This window comes from Pinus tabuliformis, chromosome Q (genome assembly GCF_031772625.1).
Source record: "Pinus tabuliformis cultivar Carrire ecotype Pingquan chromosome Q, CPIR1, whole genome shotgun sequence".
In the NCBI taxonomy this organism is placed as follows: Eukaryota; Viridiplantae; Streptophyta; class Pinopsida; order Pinales; family Pinaceae; genus Pinus; species Pinus tabuliformis.
Window position 1 is genome coordinate 1,354,427,377 of NC_142296.1, and position 15,870 is coordinate 1,354,443,246.

Consider the following 15,870-nt stretch of genomic DNA (forward strand, 5'->3'; position numbering starts at 1 on the left):
AGCTGCAAATGGCATGGCCACATCAATGGGACATAGTGGCTAGAATCCCAAGCCCACCTGAAAGTGGTTGTGGCCAGTCGAGCTGTGGAGAGCCCGATTGTAGTTGTGTTGAACATAGGGGAGACTCTCATCCCATCTACGTGGATGCTTTGAGTTGTACATGCGCAGAATGTGTATGATCATCCTGTTGACAACCTCTTTCTGGCCATCAGTTTGAGGATGGAAGGTTGTGGACTTAGTGAGTTTGGTGTCTAGCATCGACCAGAGACTAGACCAAAATGTACTGAGGAACCTGTTGTCCCGATCTGAGATGATGGACTGTGGGATCCCAAAGTGTACCCACACTCATTCAAAGAAGAGTTTATTAGTGGCTTCTGCTATGATATTCTTCTTGCAGGCCGCCATAATGGCCATCTTCGAGAAGTTGTTGACAACCACAAAAACACAGTCATTTCCATGCTTAGTAGAAGGAAGGCCCGACATGTAATCCATTGAGATGGATTCCCAAGGTTGACTAGGGATAGGCAACAAGGTATAGAGGTCTTGCTTCTTGATGGTCTGTTTGGCAATGGCATGGGCAGTGCATGATCTAATGTACTTCTCGACATTTTGTCAAATATTTGGCCAATAGAAATACTTATGTAGTACTGCCATCATTTTCTCGACCTCGAAATGCCCAGCAGCCCGACTGTAGTGTGCTTCCCAAATCATCTTGGCACGCTCGCTTGAAGGAACACAAAGGTGACCCAGGTGGAATAATAGGGCATCCTGGAGGTGAAATACTGGAACATGTTGACCCTCCAAGAGTTTCTAGTATGTGTGGCCGAATTCTAGGTCGCTTTTGTAGAGTAGTAGCCAATTAGAAGTCTCGTGCCCATAAGAGTTGAGCACGGTGGTTAACACCATGATGGGTGGTCAACTGAGGCAATCTACAAAATTATTAGTGTTGCCCTTCTTATACTTGATATTCAAATGGAATTGTTGCAGGTATGTGGACCACTTCTTATGGCGATCATTCTGCAATTTCGTTTGGGTCTATATGAACTACAGGAGTTGGTGGTCTATGTGGATGACTATTTGCTTCCCCAAAATGTAATGCGTCCATTGTCGGTAGGCTTGCACAATGGAATACATCTCTTTGTCATAAGTGGGATACTTCTGGACTGTGTCTAAAAGTGTCTCACTGTGATATGCCACTAGATGCTCGTGTCGAGTAAGGACTGCCCCAATAGCATAGTCAGAGGCATCTGTCTCAACGTCAAATGGTTGTTGCAAGTCTTGTAATATGAGCACTAGTGCCGAGTAGAAGTGATATTTCAACTCCGTGAATGCCTTCTTTTGAGATTCAGACCAAAAGAATTTTTCTTTCACTCCTCCCTTAGTGACTTGACTCAAGGGCCAAGTGATATGAGAAAATACCAACACTAAACTACGGTAGACGTTAGCAAGACCTAGAAAGTTACGGAGCTCTGTCAGAGTGGTTGGAGATGGCCAATCCTGAATGACTTAGATCTTGGATGGATCCACATGCACCCCCATTCATCAATAATGTATCCTAGATACTGAACCTGGGTCTTGCCAAAAGTGCATTTCTCCAAATTGACACATAACTTGTGTTGCTGTAGTGTTTAGAGAACCTATCGGTTGTGGTGGAGGTGCTCTTCCCAACTCTGGCTGAAGATCAAGATGTCATCCAAGTATACCACTACAAATGAGTTGATGAATGGCTTCAAGATGTCATCCATTAGCCTCATGAAGGTTGCAGGAGCATTCGTCAATTCGAAAGGCATAACCAACCATTTGAAAAGGCCCTCCTTGGCTTTGAAGGTAGTGTTCCACACATCAGAGGGTTTGATTGGTACCTGGTGATATCCTGACTTCAAATCGATCTCGCTGAAATATTTTTCCCCCTTCAGTTGGTCCAGGAGGTCATCAATCCGTGGGGTTGGGTACCTATTACGGACAGTGATCTTGTTCAATGCCCGATAGTCAATACAGAGTCTCTAAGTCCCATCCTTCTTCTGTACCAACACGATCGGGCTCCCACGGGGTGATGAACTCAGACATATGTGACCTTTCTGCAGCAGCTCCATAATCTGCCTCTTGATTTCATCGTTCTCCAGAATGGAGCACCGATAGATTGGTCCATTGGGCAGCGACGCACCTGGGGTTAGATCGATGGAGTGCTTGACCTGACAGTGCAGAGGAACCCCTGCGAGGGAGGTGAATATGTCCTCGTACTCCTCCACGACCTTGTCCATCTGTAGTTTTCGTGCAGAGGGGCCCTGTCTGGAGGTTGTGGCCACCGTCTTCTTCTTTCCTTGAGGGCATATCATCAGGAAAACAAATTTCGTAGTTTTGGAAATGAGCTTACTACATTGTTTTGCAGTAACCAAAGAGATGGCAGAAGGCGGTGCTTCCTCCAGTATCCTATACAACTTATTTCCAAAGTAAAAATAACAACATGGGGCCTTGATTCATACACAAGCATTTCGCTTCCACAAGTATGGTTGTCCTAATAATACATCACAAACATCAATGGGAGCAATGTCACACAAAACCTCATCTGTGAAGGGCTTGATGTTGTATGGAAAGCGACACTACTAGCTCACGAGAAGATCTCGTCCTTGCTGAAGCCACCCTATGGTGTATGGTTGTGGATGTGCTATGGTGAGTAAGCCCAGCTGCTTCACGACCTCTGCCAAAATGAGGTTCTTTTGGCTCCCTCTATCAACAATGAACTGTAGTGGGGAGTCCTTTACCCACATCTAGGAGTGGAAGAGACACTCCTCCTCCTCTAGATCTTCGAGTTCCTCCTTCTGTATCTTCGTGGTGGCAATGGTGGTGTTGGGCTCCACATTGATAATCTACTTCCCTTTGTCATTCCCCTTGTCAGGTTCTGACTCAGAGTCGGAACATGCATCTGATTCTAAAAACTTTAACTCGGCCACCAGTGACTTCTTGGCCTGAAACTCACTTGTGTTGTGAGTGGAGCTCTTATGGAACTCACACCACTTTCCCATGTCCTTTTTCGGCTTCACGGCACTGTTCTTTTCTTGTAGCTTTGGCGAGTTGTCTTGGGCCACCCCACCTTGGCTTTGTCCTTTGTTCTACGGTTTGAGGTCACCTTTCCCTTGCTTTGGATTCGCAGATCCAAAGTCTCGCTTCTTCTATTTAAACTTTTGCTCGATCTTAACGTCATATCGGTATGTCGTGCCAAGTGATGAAAAGAGAAATTGGGGGTTAACCAAAATCCATTTTCCTTTAAAAAATCGATCTTGAGGCCTGTGGGTTATGGCCCCACTAAGCCCATCGAAATATCGAAGCCTTTTTCCACTATTAGGAGCATTTAGATATGCTTTTAAGTCTTTAAAACCCTGACCATTTAACTATCGGAGATATACGGGAACAAAGGGTTTACAAAGGAAAACCCCACTCCGCTGCGCTTAGCCGGACCTCAAAGTTTATTAGTCCACGAGTGTAAAATTGGTGGTTCCACTCTTGCCCCATCGCAAGTCCGCAGCGCCACTCCAACCTCCAATCTTTGACTGCCCCGATCGCCAATCGTTGATTGGTTTATCGGCAATATCGCATTATTGGCCTATCACCTTATCGGCGTCCCATTGTTGATAGCCTTTGACCTTCCGAAATGTGATCACTGATTTATTCTGGGCCATCGATCTGACACCAAATCTAACGGTTGTAGCTTAATCGCAACGCCGCATTCGCAATTGAACTTCGGTCAGTTTCAATAACTCATAAAGAGTTCTGCCGATGCGATAAAATCCTGGCAGTTGATCTTCTAGATCTAACAGTTCATGTGCATTAATTCTTCATTTCCTCTTGGACTTGATCTCTTTCAATTTGATGGGTTTCTGTGTTAAAACACAGATCTGCCACAATCTGGAAACACATGACATAACAGTTTTATATCATCATCAATCCATACAGTGATCGATGGTCGATCAACCTACAACATTTGAACACACTTATAAACGTTGGATTTCAAGCCATTAACACACATATATATATGAAATACATATAGGCACACAATTAACACTGAAACACACAATTTACTATTATATACAGAATGGTTATAAGCTAAGGCATTTCAACCTTAGAACAAACTCTCCTCTCAACTACATTGTATCTATCTCACGATATCTCTTGAACACGCAGGTTCATCAACATATATATAAGAAAACATTGGATCGGATCACTAAAAGGATCTGATTAGATCTCTTCATGATTTTCTCCAACAAAAGCCCTAAAGCTCGCTATGTGGATACACATGGCAGATTACATTTAATATATTACATTTAATATATATATATATATATATATATATATAAAGGAACACTGGATCGGATCACTGGGAAGGATCCGATCATATCCCTTCCTCAAATCTCTCAACTAATTTGCATACATGGCAGATTACATTTAAATCAAGTCTTGGAGAGACTTATTCATTCCATCTTTTAAGCTCTCCTATAACATAATTTTTCCTATTTTTCTCCCTGGTCCACGTCCTCCTCTTTGCTCCACTTTGGATTCCTCCTTTTGACTAAGGGTGTTGGATGCTCCTGCATCAGACTCCCGAGGCACAAAAATTTATGACCTCCTGGTCATATGCTTCTCCTTGTCCTTAGCAATTCTACCCACTTCACTTCTTCAGTGGAACTGCTTTTATGATCTTTGTGAGCTGCAACCAACCTCTACAGTAACAGTCTCCTTTTGCTACATGATACCTCACCAAGCTCTCCTCACTCAGTCTTTTGGCATCCTTCTAGTTCTCTCCTCTGGAACCATATGAGCACTCCATGCTCTAGGTTTGCTGCAATCTTCTCACCTTCGGTTGTCATTCTCTGTGCGACAGTAAGACCATAACTCTCCAGCTCTATCAACTGTACCTCCTTCTCCTCTGCTTGCACTCCTTCTTCCTTCTCTTAGGAAATTCTTTAATCTTCCTTTGCACGTAGAATCTTCATCTGCTCTGATACCAAATGATGAAAAGAGAAATTGGGGGTTAACCAAAATCCCTTTTCCTTTAAAAAATTGATCTTTAGGCCTGTGGGTTATGGCCCCACTAAGCCCATCGGAAGCATTCATAAGGCTTTATCCCTTTAAAATTGGACCACATAACATATCGGAGCCTTTTTCCACTATTGAGATCATTTAGATATGCTTTTAAGTCCTTAAAACCCTGGCCATTTCACTATCGAAGATATATGGGAACAAAGGGTTTACAAAGGAAAACCCCACTACGTTGCACTTAGTTGGACCTCAAAATTTATTAGTCCGTGACTATAAAATTGGCGGTTCCACTCTCGTCCCATCACAATTCCGCAGCGCCACTCCAACCTTCGATCTCTGACTGTCCCAATCGCCAATTGTCGATCGGCTTATCAGCGATATCGCATTATCGACCTATCACCTTATCGACGTCCCATTGCCGCCAGCCTTTGACCTTCCAAAATGCGATCACTGATTTCTTCTAGGTCATCGATCTGATGGTTGTCACTTAATCACAACGCTGCATTTGCATTCAAACTTCGGCTGGTTCCGATAACTCATAAAGAGTTATGCCGATGCGATAAAATCCTGGCCATTGATCTTCCAGATCTAACAGTTCCTATGCATCAATTCTTAATTTCCTCTTGGACTTGATCTCTTTCGATTCGATGGGTTTCCATGTTAAAACACGGATCTGCCACAATCTGGAAACAGACGACATAACAGTTTTAGATCACCATCAATCCATACAGTGATCGATGGTCGATCAACTTGCAACATTTTAACACACTTATAAACGCTAGATTTCAAGCCATTAAACATATATATATATGAAATACATACAGGTGGACAATCAACACTAAAACACAAAATTTACTATTATATACAGAACGGTTATAAGCTAAGGCATTTCAGCCTTAGAACAAACTCTCCTCTCAACTACATTGTATCTATCTCACGATATCTCTTGAACACGCAGGTTCATCAACATATATATAAGGAAACATTGGATCGGATCACTAAAAGGATCCGATCAGATCTCTCCATGATTTCCTCCAACAAAAGCCCTAAAGCTCGCTACATGCATACACATGGCAGATTACATTTAATATATATATATATATATATATATATATATATATATATATATATATATATATATATATATATATATCTAAAGGAACACTGGATCAGATCACTGGGAAGGATCCGATCATATCCCTTCCTCAAATCTCTCAACTAATTCACATACATGGTAGATTACATTTAAATCAAGTCTTCGAGAGACTTATCCATTCCATCTTTTAAGCTCTCCTATAACATAATTTTTCCTGTTTTGCTCCCTGGTCCACGTCCTCCTCTTCGCTCCGCTTTGGATTCCTCCTTTTGACTAAGGGTGCTGGATGCTCCTGCATCACCAAGCAAGGAGATGTTTAGTAATTCTATTTCTTCCTGGATGTACCTATGCAGGCAGTCGCGGTATTTCAGTACCAAATGCTGCTCCGAATCCTTGATACCTAAATTTGTGCGAAGGGTATGGAAAATATTTGTAAACTCTGGCATGTCTTGGTCCCTTCCCTTCCGCAACGTGGTCCACTTTATGTATTGATCCTCATAACTTCCGACAGGGTAGTATTGCTCCTTGATGGTAGTCTAGAACGAATTCCAAATGGGTGTGGCTGAAAACAGTGATGTCGTACTTTCATCCTTCTACTCACAGTAGGTTTCCCACCAGTCCTTGACATGGGGGTAGCTTTGAGAAGAGCGAAAGTAATCTTTTCCCAACCAAAAAAATCATGAACAAAAAAATACCCTTCTAGCAGATTTAACCATTTATCTATAGTGTCTGCATCTATCTGACCCTCAAATATGGGAATGTTAAAGTTAACTTGTTCCTTAAAGGGTGTGGCCCTTCCAGAGTAGCTGTTGGAAATAGATGTGTCGCCCCTGGGTAACCGCTAAAGGATCTGGGCAAAGTTTTCCATCATTACGTTCCTTTGTCGCTCGAGGACCTCTTCGAGCAAGATTTTGATAGGATCTCCTACTCCCTCATCTTTCTTTTCATCTGCCCTGGGAGGCCATTGGGGTTTGCGAGGCTGGTATTGCAAAGGTTTGACTAGTTCAAGCCCTAACTCCTTATATCCTGATATTGTTGGGGACATGCAAAGAAAGACAGAGAAAGAGCAAACCGCTCTGATACCACTAATCCAGATTTAAACAAGAACGCAACATATTACAGGTATAACCATACATATAGAGATGCAACATAAATAATACTTCATTTCATTACTATAAAATACTGAAATATGCTTACAAACAGAAATGTAAATAAACTAGCTAGGGCGATGGTAGCTTATCTCTGAGAAGAGATATGGCGGCTACATGCCTCTGAACTGTGTTACAATGAGGCTCAGAGGCCTATTTATTGTTGAGAAACAATGGAAAACCCTAAACATCCAAAAACATAACCCTAGAAGATGAAATGCCAAATGGCTGGCCTCGTTTGGATAAATTGGTACATCAACTTCCCGAGGTCATAAATTTGGCATATGATCTCCATTTGACGCGCACAATATCTCATTAGAAATATCTATCCGAGAACTACAACTTTTGGAAGAGAAACATCGGTCCATGGACCCATGTTGCTCCCAGTTTTCCCAAAAATGTTGTTTAGGGCCTCAAAACGGCTCCGGAAGTTCAGGACCCAAAAAACTGCTAAAAATAGTAAACTTTGCTACAATTAAGGAAACTAAAAAGCTGAAAGAAAGAATGGTGGGGGTCCAAGTGGACTTGGCGGGTGGCCACCAATATCCACCTGGACCATCTAATGTTTGCTTCTCATGAGTGTCCTTTCTCTCCCACAGGTACCATACTCATGAAGAACTTCTCTCCAACAGTCATTATTACCATGGCACCAAAGAGGGCTACTTAGAGAGAGACCACTGAAAGCATTACTAGGGAAGCAAATGGACAAGTGCCATTTAAATTTCCAATATATGTGAACACTCAATTGTTCATAGAAAAGGAGTGAACACTAACATGGAAACAAGTCTAGCAATAGTAGCAGAAGGCAGCAATCAAGTACAAGATCAAGGAAAGAGAAAGTTGCTGATAGAATAGAGGGAGAACAAAGTTGCAGAGTGAAAGTGAACTCAATCTTCATGCAGGCGGATTTGGTAGCAGAAGCAAAAGTAAGCAGAGGATACAAAGAGAAAAGCAAAGGAAGAGAGAAAAGTAGAGCTTATAGGTAGCAGAACTAAGATCGAAGCAAGCAAAAAAAACTGAAGGAAGAACGGGAGTTGAGGAAGAAAGAAAAAGAAGAGAAGCAGAAGCAGGAAGAATAATAAATACAGGCTACAATGATAGAAGAAACGACGTCAATTCAAGAACAAAATCGGCCAATAGCACAGGGAAAGAGTGAACAAGCGTAGGACCGGGATCTTGCTCAGCTGATCGAATAGTTAATTGAAGTTGCAGAGAAGGAATGCAATAGGAGCCATAGATTGAAGATTTTGATCTGATGTTGAGAGAAACACATGTCATCCCTCAGTCTCCACCACCTTCGATAGTAGAGGCAACCCCAAGAGAACAAGGAAATGTTGTTCTCCTTTATGATAATCTCTCATGGATGTGTACATTCTATCATTGGATGAGTTTCACAAGAATATTGTGCAAGCATGGAGGAATAACTTTCTAGATGATCATGCATCACCTGCATTCATAAAAGAAAGGGTGATAGTGTCAAACACCAAAAAGCATCTAACTGCCATTGTCGAAGCCATTTTGGCTTATGCAAGAGCAACAAGATAAAATGTTCAGTATTTGATGGCTAAGAATGAGAAACTAACACAGAATTTGTAGGCTGCCATGCAAGAGGCAGAACAACTCTGAGCAGCAGCACAGAATGCAATTTTCGCATTGGGGGAGATGAGAGCAACAATACTTTCTAAAGTGTCAACACTTGGAGAAACCATGCGGAAACTCTATGACAGATTTGTCACCGTGAATAAAGAATTTGTTTGTTTACATGGCCTACAACAGTAAAGCAAATAATTTGTTAAAACTCTCAAAAACATACATGTTGTTATCGCCTATATACAAGAGTGGACAATGTAGTACAAATGGGCCCCACTTGAATTAGTGAAGAAGATGAATCCACGGATAGAGATGTAGAAATCGAAGGTTTGAATGTCGATTTAGAACTACAAGCATCTCGCCTCATTCATTGGTAACATGCATGCCTCATATGTGTGGTTGTACAGTAGTTTGGATGTCTTGCTGAGAACGCACCTAATCCCATCAATCGGTTCCCTCACCAAAGCTAAACCCAAGAAACAAGTCTGGCAAGAGGTTGAAGAGTACCTAGAGAAACTAAGATAGGATGCCACCAGGGAAGACTTGGTGTTGACCACACAAGACATGTAAAATTTCATCAGTGGTCCTTTCAAAGTCAAAACAACATTGCTCATGCTTCAGAATGAGTTGGATAGATGTTCCAATACAATGTACCTAGATGCCATGGAGGCTACAGTTTGCTTCCAACAAGACACCGTTAAGCAATTTGGGGACACCATCACACAGTACCAAGCTTGGCACCAATATGTGACCAAGAAGCAACAAGTGGAGGTTGTTGAGTTGGAACTACCCCAAACTGAAAAATCACAGTGTTGTGTCTTATTAGGTTGTCCCTACCCTATTTTGTCTTATCTGGGTACAAGTGGAAAATGTAATATTATTTGTAATTATGTTGTAAGTGAAATTCCAAGTGTTAATATTGGAATATGAAAATTCATCATGTAATGTAATATGTTATTTTGGGAAGAAGTTGTAGAGTCATGAGGGTAGTCCAAAGGTCGCAAAGGGGAGTTGAAGAGCTACCCCCTCTTGTTATAAATAGAACCTCATAACTCATGTAACATGCTTTTGGGAGCCAAGATTTTGGCTATGCTTATACTTAGAAACTAAAAACTATGAAACAACAGGTTTAAACAACATATTTGAGCGTAAGGGTCTCACACTTATCTGAGGATCACTAACAAGCATTGTTCTCTTATAACATTAGGTGTGTTATCATTTATTAGGTCATATATACATTGGTCACTCATTTACAAATCAAAACATGAGGAGATCCATACATCATCATTGTCATAATACATGCTTATAACCAACATAATAACAATAGAAATATCAAGGATACCTCAACCATAGAATCCACATATAAACCAATACATTTACACATAAGATGTCAGGGAAAGAACCTCTTATTAATGACTTAAAAATCCAATTTGGGATGGGACTACCATGTTCCACCCGACCATAGGTTGCTTGAGCCAAATATCTCTTCAGCCAATCACCCTTGTGCCATATTCCAAGCATGAATGTGGGACTCAAACCAAAATAACCAACGAGAGCATCCCAAGGCTAAACCACCTCACCCTCATCAGTAGAAACCAGGCTTTCACGAAATCCACATCGGATCACTAGGCCAAAACAAGAATGGATGCCACCGATTCCTCCACCTACATCGTGAAGAATTTTCATGTCTCCTAGTATCTCGGGCTTTACCACAATCCACAGTCTGATCCAGGGATCACTAGGCCCTAAACCAAGACTCCACCCTCTAGGATTTACCGTATATCCCACCATTCACTAGCAAGGATTCCTAGGCCAAATCAAGGGAAACCACTTCTAGGATTTATAGTATATCTCACTATTAATCAATCAAGGATTCCTAGCCCACTGAGGCACACAAAATCTGGCTTTATCACAACCCACAGTCTGCTTCAGGGGTCACTATGTCAGTGGCTTTACCACAATCCATAGTATGGTTCAGGGATCAGTAGGTCATGTGTTCATTCTTTCGAATATTCACCTCACTTAGCTTCGAATCCATCTAGAAATCCAACTCAACCAAAATATGAGAACCCCATCACACCATGGCTATCCGAAAATGGCAAGGCTAGGATGAAAACACTATCACACTTGGAAAAACCCATGCCATAACAACAAACAACCACATGCAACACCATGCATACAAAATATAGCAAGGAAAACACACATGAAAATCAATACATGCAAAAAAAATCCTCCTGTAGTTGCTTGATATTGCTCTTCCTTGTTGGCTCCTTCCTTCCTCTTGCCTTCTTTTCCTTTCTTGATCCAATGCCAAAGTGTTCCAAGAAAACTCTAAGTTTCCAAGTGAGAGAGAGAGAGAGAGAATATTAAGAGAGCTCCAAAACTAAACAGAAAAAGGACTATAAATTGATCCTCATATGCTTGTTTATCAATGAGGCCTCTATTTTCTTCAATTTCCATTATTTTCTTTCATTTTCCTCCTCACATGCAACATGTGACCTTTCACCTTCCTTTTCTCCTATTTTCCATTATTTTCATAAATAAATGTGCCAAAAATGCCATTTTCCCTTTCCAAAGCCATTGCCTTTGCCAATTTCCTTTAGCCATAATAACCGAAATGAACACCGACTAGGATGTTTTTCCCACCATTCATCTTGGAATACGTGTCCCATGACCATGGTATTATATATTTTTACATGGAATTTTAACCAAGGTTGTTACATTCTCCCTGGTCTTTGACCAAATATTATGTCTCTCTTATTCTTAGTTTCCTTCTATTGTGCATTGGATTTATTGTTCTATCTACAATTGTTTATTATTATTGTAAGATTGAATTACATTGGATAAATTGATTGCTAATTGAAGAAGAATTGGTATAAGTTATTCATGTTAAGTATAGAACTCTGGAAAATAAACAGTTCCATGCATAACCATTTGGGACTCTGGTTCGTTATCGGTGGTTCTAGTTATGTGAAGGTATCTAGTGTCGAAACGTGTGGGTTACGGAAGTGGCAGTGTTGTCTTCATGTCAACCGCGGAGATTTTCTCTTTTTCTTTAGAGAAACTAACACTCCCTTGTTTGATTTTCATTTTTTGTTCATATTTTAATCGGTCAAGCCTTTGTAGTGGTTTTTGGAGTGTTCTTGGGTTTCACTAGGGTAGCCATAAAAGTTGACGGAATCCCAAGCATGGCTTGCACCCATTTTCTCCATAGTTATTTGTCTTTGGAGAGGAGAAGTGAAAGTGAATTGGGAGCTCTCAAAATTTCATTTTTTTGGGAGGGGTTTAGATGTCTATTGTTGGGTAGGGGGTTCTGTAGTAGTGAGATTTTGGGGCATTTTCATTGGCGTGTTAGGTATGCAGAGCGAGATAGTTGGCTTGATGAAATTTGTAGGTTGAAGGGTGGTCGTCTTTGCAGAAGTGGGAATTTTGATGCTTAGTTGTTTGAGAGGGGAGTAGACTAGTCAATTGATGTATTACCTTGGGTCCATGGGAAGTTCATCATCCCTAGAAGTTGGGTCTCCAGTTTTGACTTTTCATGTGGGTTGTGTATGGTGACCAGCTAGAGCACCATGTAGCACCAATGACTACACGCTTGGAGAGACATTGGTCCTCGAATCCAAGGGGTAGTACATCGAGTGGAGAACCATGATTATGGAGAAGGGGTATAGAAACAACCAAACACCTTGTTAGGATGATTGGACCTCGCTCCACCCTTCAATTATTTAGAGGTGCATATATTCCATGTTTTAGTTTTGGTGGAGAAATTGGCCCATGACCGACATGATGATCACAATGAGGTCATAGCCTTTATGAACAACCTCTAACACAATCAATGGCACTTGATGGATCAGTTAGTCCCTCTTCATCGATGACGACGACTCCGGGAGAGGCTAGACACATTTGAAGGTAAGATGGCTCATATGGAGGCACATGTATACGAAGTTTTTCGTTTTCCACGTGGAAATGGTCCAAATGACCCAACTCTTCGTGATATTATTGATTAAAGATGATTATGAGTTGTATTTTGATCCTTGGGAATTTCTGGTTACTTTGGGCAATCTATCTATGGTCCTTAAGTTTTTTGTTGTTACTATCAATGTTTTCTTGTTATTACCATCTAGGCAACAATTCTGATGGGAATGAGGCCGATGGTGTTTTGAACACAAGCTCCTCACGATGTAATACTTTTATGAATTAATAGAATATGTTGATTTACAAAAAAAAAAAAAAAAAATATTAAAAATGTATTAAATATATGAATAGTTTGAAACATGCCGGCAATTTAAAATATTATGTGATGGATCTGGAAAATAGATCTTTGAATGTATAACATATTTTCAAATATATTTTTTTATAAATTAAAACTTGAATTTTTATTTTTATGCTTAAATCTATTTTATTAAAATAAAAAAATTAATTCAACCAATTAAACAACAAGGCATATTTGAAAATATAAAGTATAATATTATTGTTTAAAAAACCATAAATAATTTAATACAAATGTTTTTATTTAGTTTTTATTATATTTAAGTCCCTAGGAGGTAGCTCAATTGGTGATGGAATTGTAAATGAAGTACAAGTGAGAGGAGGACAAGTGTTCAAATTGTTTTATGAAAATGTGGTTTGTTTAAGATTTGATTCATGGAAAGGAAGAAGCTAACTCGTGATGAACAAATAACTAGTGACAACATGTTTTAGTAGTGTGAGGGCATCCAAGTACATGATGAATCTCGATTTGAAGTTATTTTCTTTTATCATATTTCATTTATTTCTTTCAAAATTTATCATTTGTAGGGTGGTGTAATAAACCATTATACACTAATACATGTGCTAGATAGGGATCAACAACCAACAAGAAGAACATAGGATTGATCGGAATTTTTAACAATGTTCCTGTAGGAAATCTCTCAAATTCTAGAAACAATTGGAAAACTCTTTGCATCTCATAAAGAGCAATTTCTGAAAGAAATCAAGAACATATATTCCTCCCTAGAAGTGATAGAAGACCAAAAGTTCCATGAGCCATAAGAAAATCTAGAAGTATTTACTAATCACATTCATTAATCTTCCAAGGAGACCAAAGAATCATGGGTCGAACTTGATGGAAAGAAGCCATTATAATATGATATCGAGGAGTTCCTAATAAGCCTAGACCATAATGTATTCAAGGGACCAACCATTCAATGGAAACGTATCTTTATGGCATGAAAAAGGAGGACATGTCAGTTGAGCAAGAGATCCAAGAGCATTATGACTACATTGAACATTGGTTCTTGACAATCATTAAGCCAAAATACCACTCTCTTCTTCAAAAACTCTTCATAGCACATCATCTAAAGTAGTTGGTTTCTCACGCTATGGTATACATTGAAGCTTACCTGTCAAACTTGAGTATGACTATAATTGTGATCTTGTTACATGCATGGCTTCACTGGAAATACTCCTGCACTTGAAGGAGAATGTTATTTTTCAAGTAGGGTAGGATAGTATAGTAAATAAATGAATAAAATAATAAAGATAAAAATAAGTCTAAATGTAAAAACTATGCAACTTGAGTGACTAGACATGAAACTTGCTTGAAAACCAAGCCTCCTAGCAAGCAAGCTTCACAATAAATTGTAACTTCATGTTGATTTCAACGGTTCTCCGAATATTTTTGGTTCAATGTTTGAGTTGGCTGATGTGGGATTCCTTAAGGCCCACCTTCCAATAGATCTTGTCCCATTGAATTCGGCACTTTATTTGGGGCCAAGATCAAAAATATTCTTGGATGCCTTAGAGTTTCCATACATCAATGGCACAATTACTAACTAACAACAAGGGAACACCTCAATGGCTCTTATTTTCCAAATCTCATAGATGACTCAACTTCAACACATCCATACATACCTTTCAGAATGTACTCTTGCACTTTGACACTCATTGACATCAAAGGTGATTTGCCTTGCCTAGTTAACAACATCCATCAGTGGTTAGTAATTCAGTGATTTCTTTGTGTGTTTTACTTCAGCAAAATTTATTCACATATATAAAATTGTGCTAGATGCAAGTTTATGGTTCATGGTTCTAACATAAGTTGCAGCAACATGCCAACAAAAAACAAGTGAGATCCACTCTCCAATATTAGCTTATAGTTCCCTAGTCTCATTTCAATTTCAACACTGTTTCATCTAGGTATGTATACAACCTCAAATTCAATTCCAGTAGCAGCTAATATACAATAGCATCAACCCCAACCTTCTTTGATCACAACATTGGTTTCAAATATCCTTCCTCTTTACAATCCAATATTGATCTCCACAGCCTTAACAAGCTTAGATATAACATTATACTAGTGAGTGCTAAATAAATTTTGAGGTAAAATTGCTTTAATTCTTTTAATTTATTAGGAATAAAGGAAATTTATATGAAAATTCTTGTGTGCTTGTCATTTTACTCTTCTCCATGTCTAATTTCATCCCTTATTGTTATACCATCTATGTCCCTTTAACCATTTTCTATAATTAGTTATCTACTTTTCCCCTTCTTGTTGTAGTAAAAATTCCATATTGTTTATCAATTTCCTTAGGTTTTGAGGACCCCTTCTAACCTATATTTATGGTTGGCTATTCTTTTATCATCCACATTCATAGTGCAAAAGGGAAATGCATTTGAGCAGTTTGATGAAAATATACGAGTACAATTGTGACAGAGTAGCAATGGATGGACAAAGAACCCTGTTGCTTTATTCGGGTTGATAGCTTTTGTTTAGATCAATAAAATAAATTTGAAAGTGAATTAATTGTGGTTTTGAAGAGTTCTTCCAAGCTGAGCCCTCAATGGCTTCTAGAGAGTTTGTTTTCACTCTACTAGTATTTTTATTCTTAGGTGCAAATTGCTTCTATCTTCCTGGTGTAGCCCCTCATTAGTTCAACAAGGGTGATGTGCTCCAAGTTAAAGTGAACAAGTTGTATTCCATAAAGACATAACTACCTTAAGAATATTATTCATTTAATTATT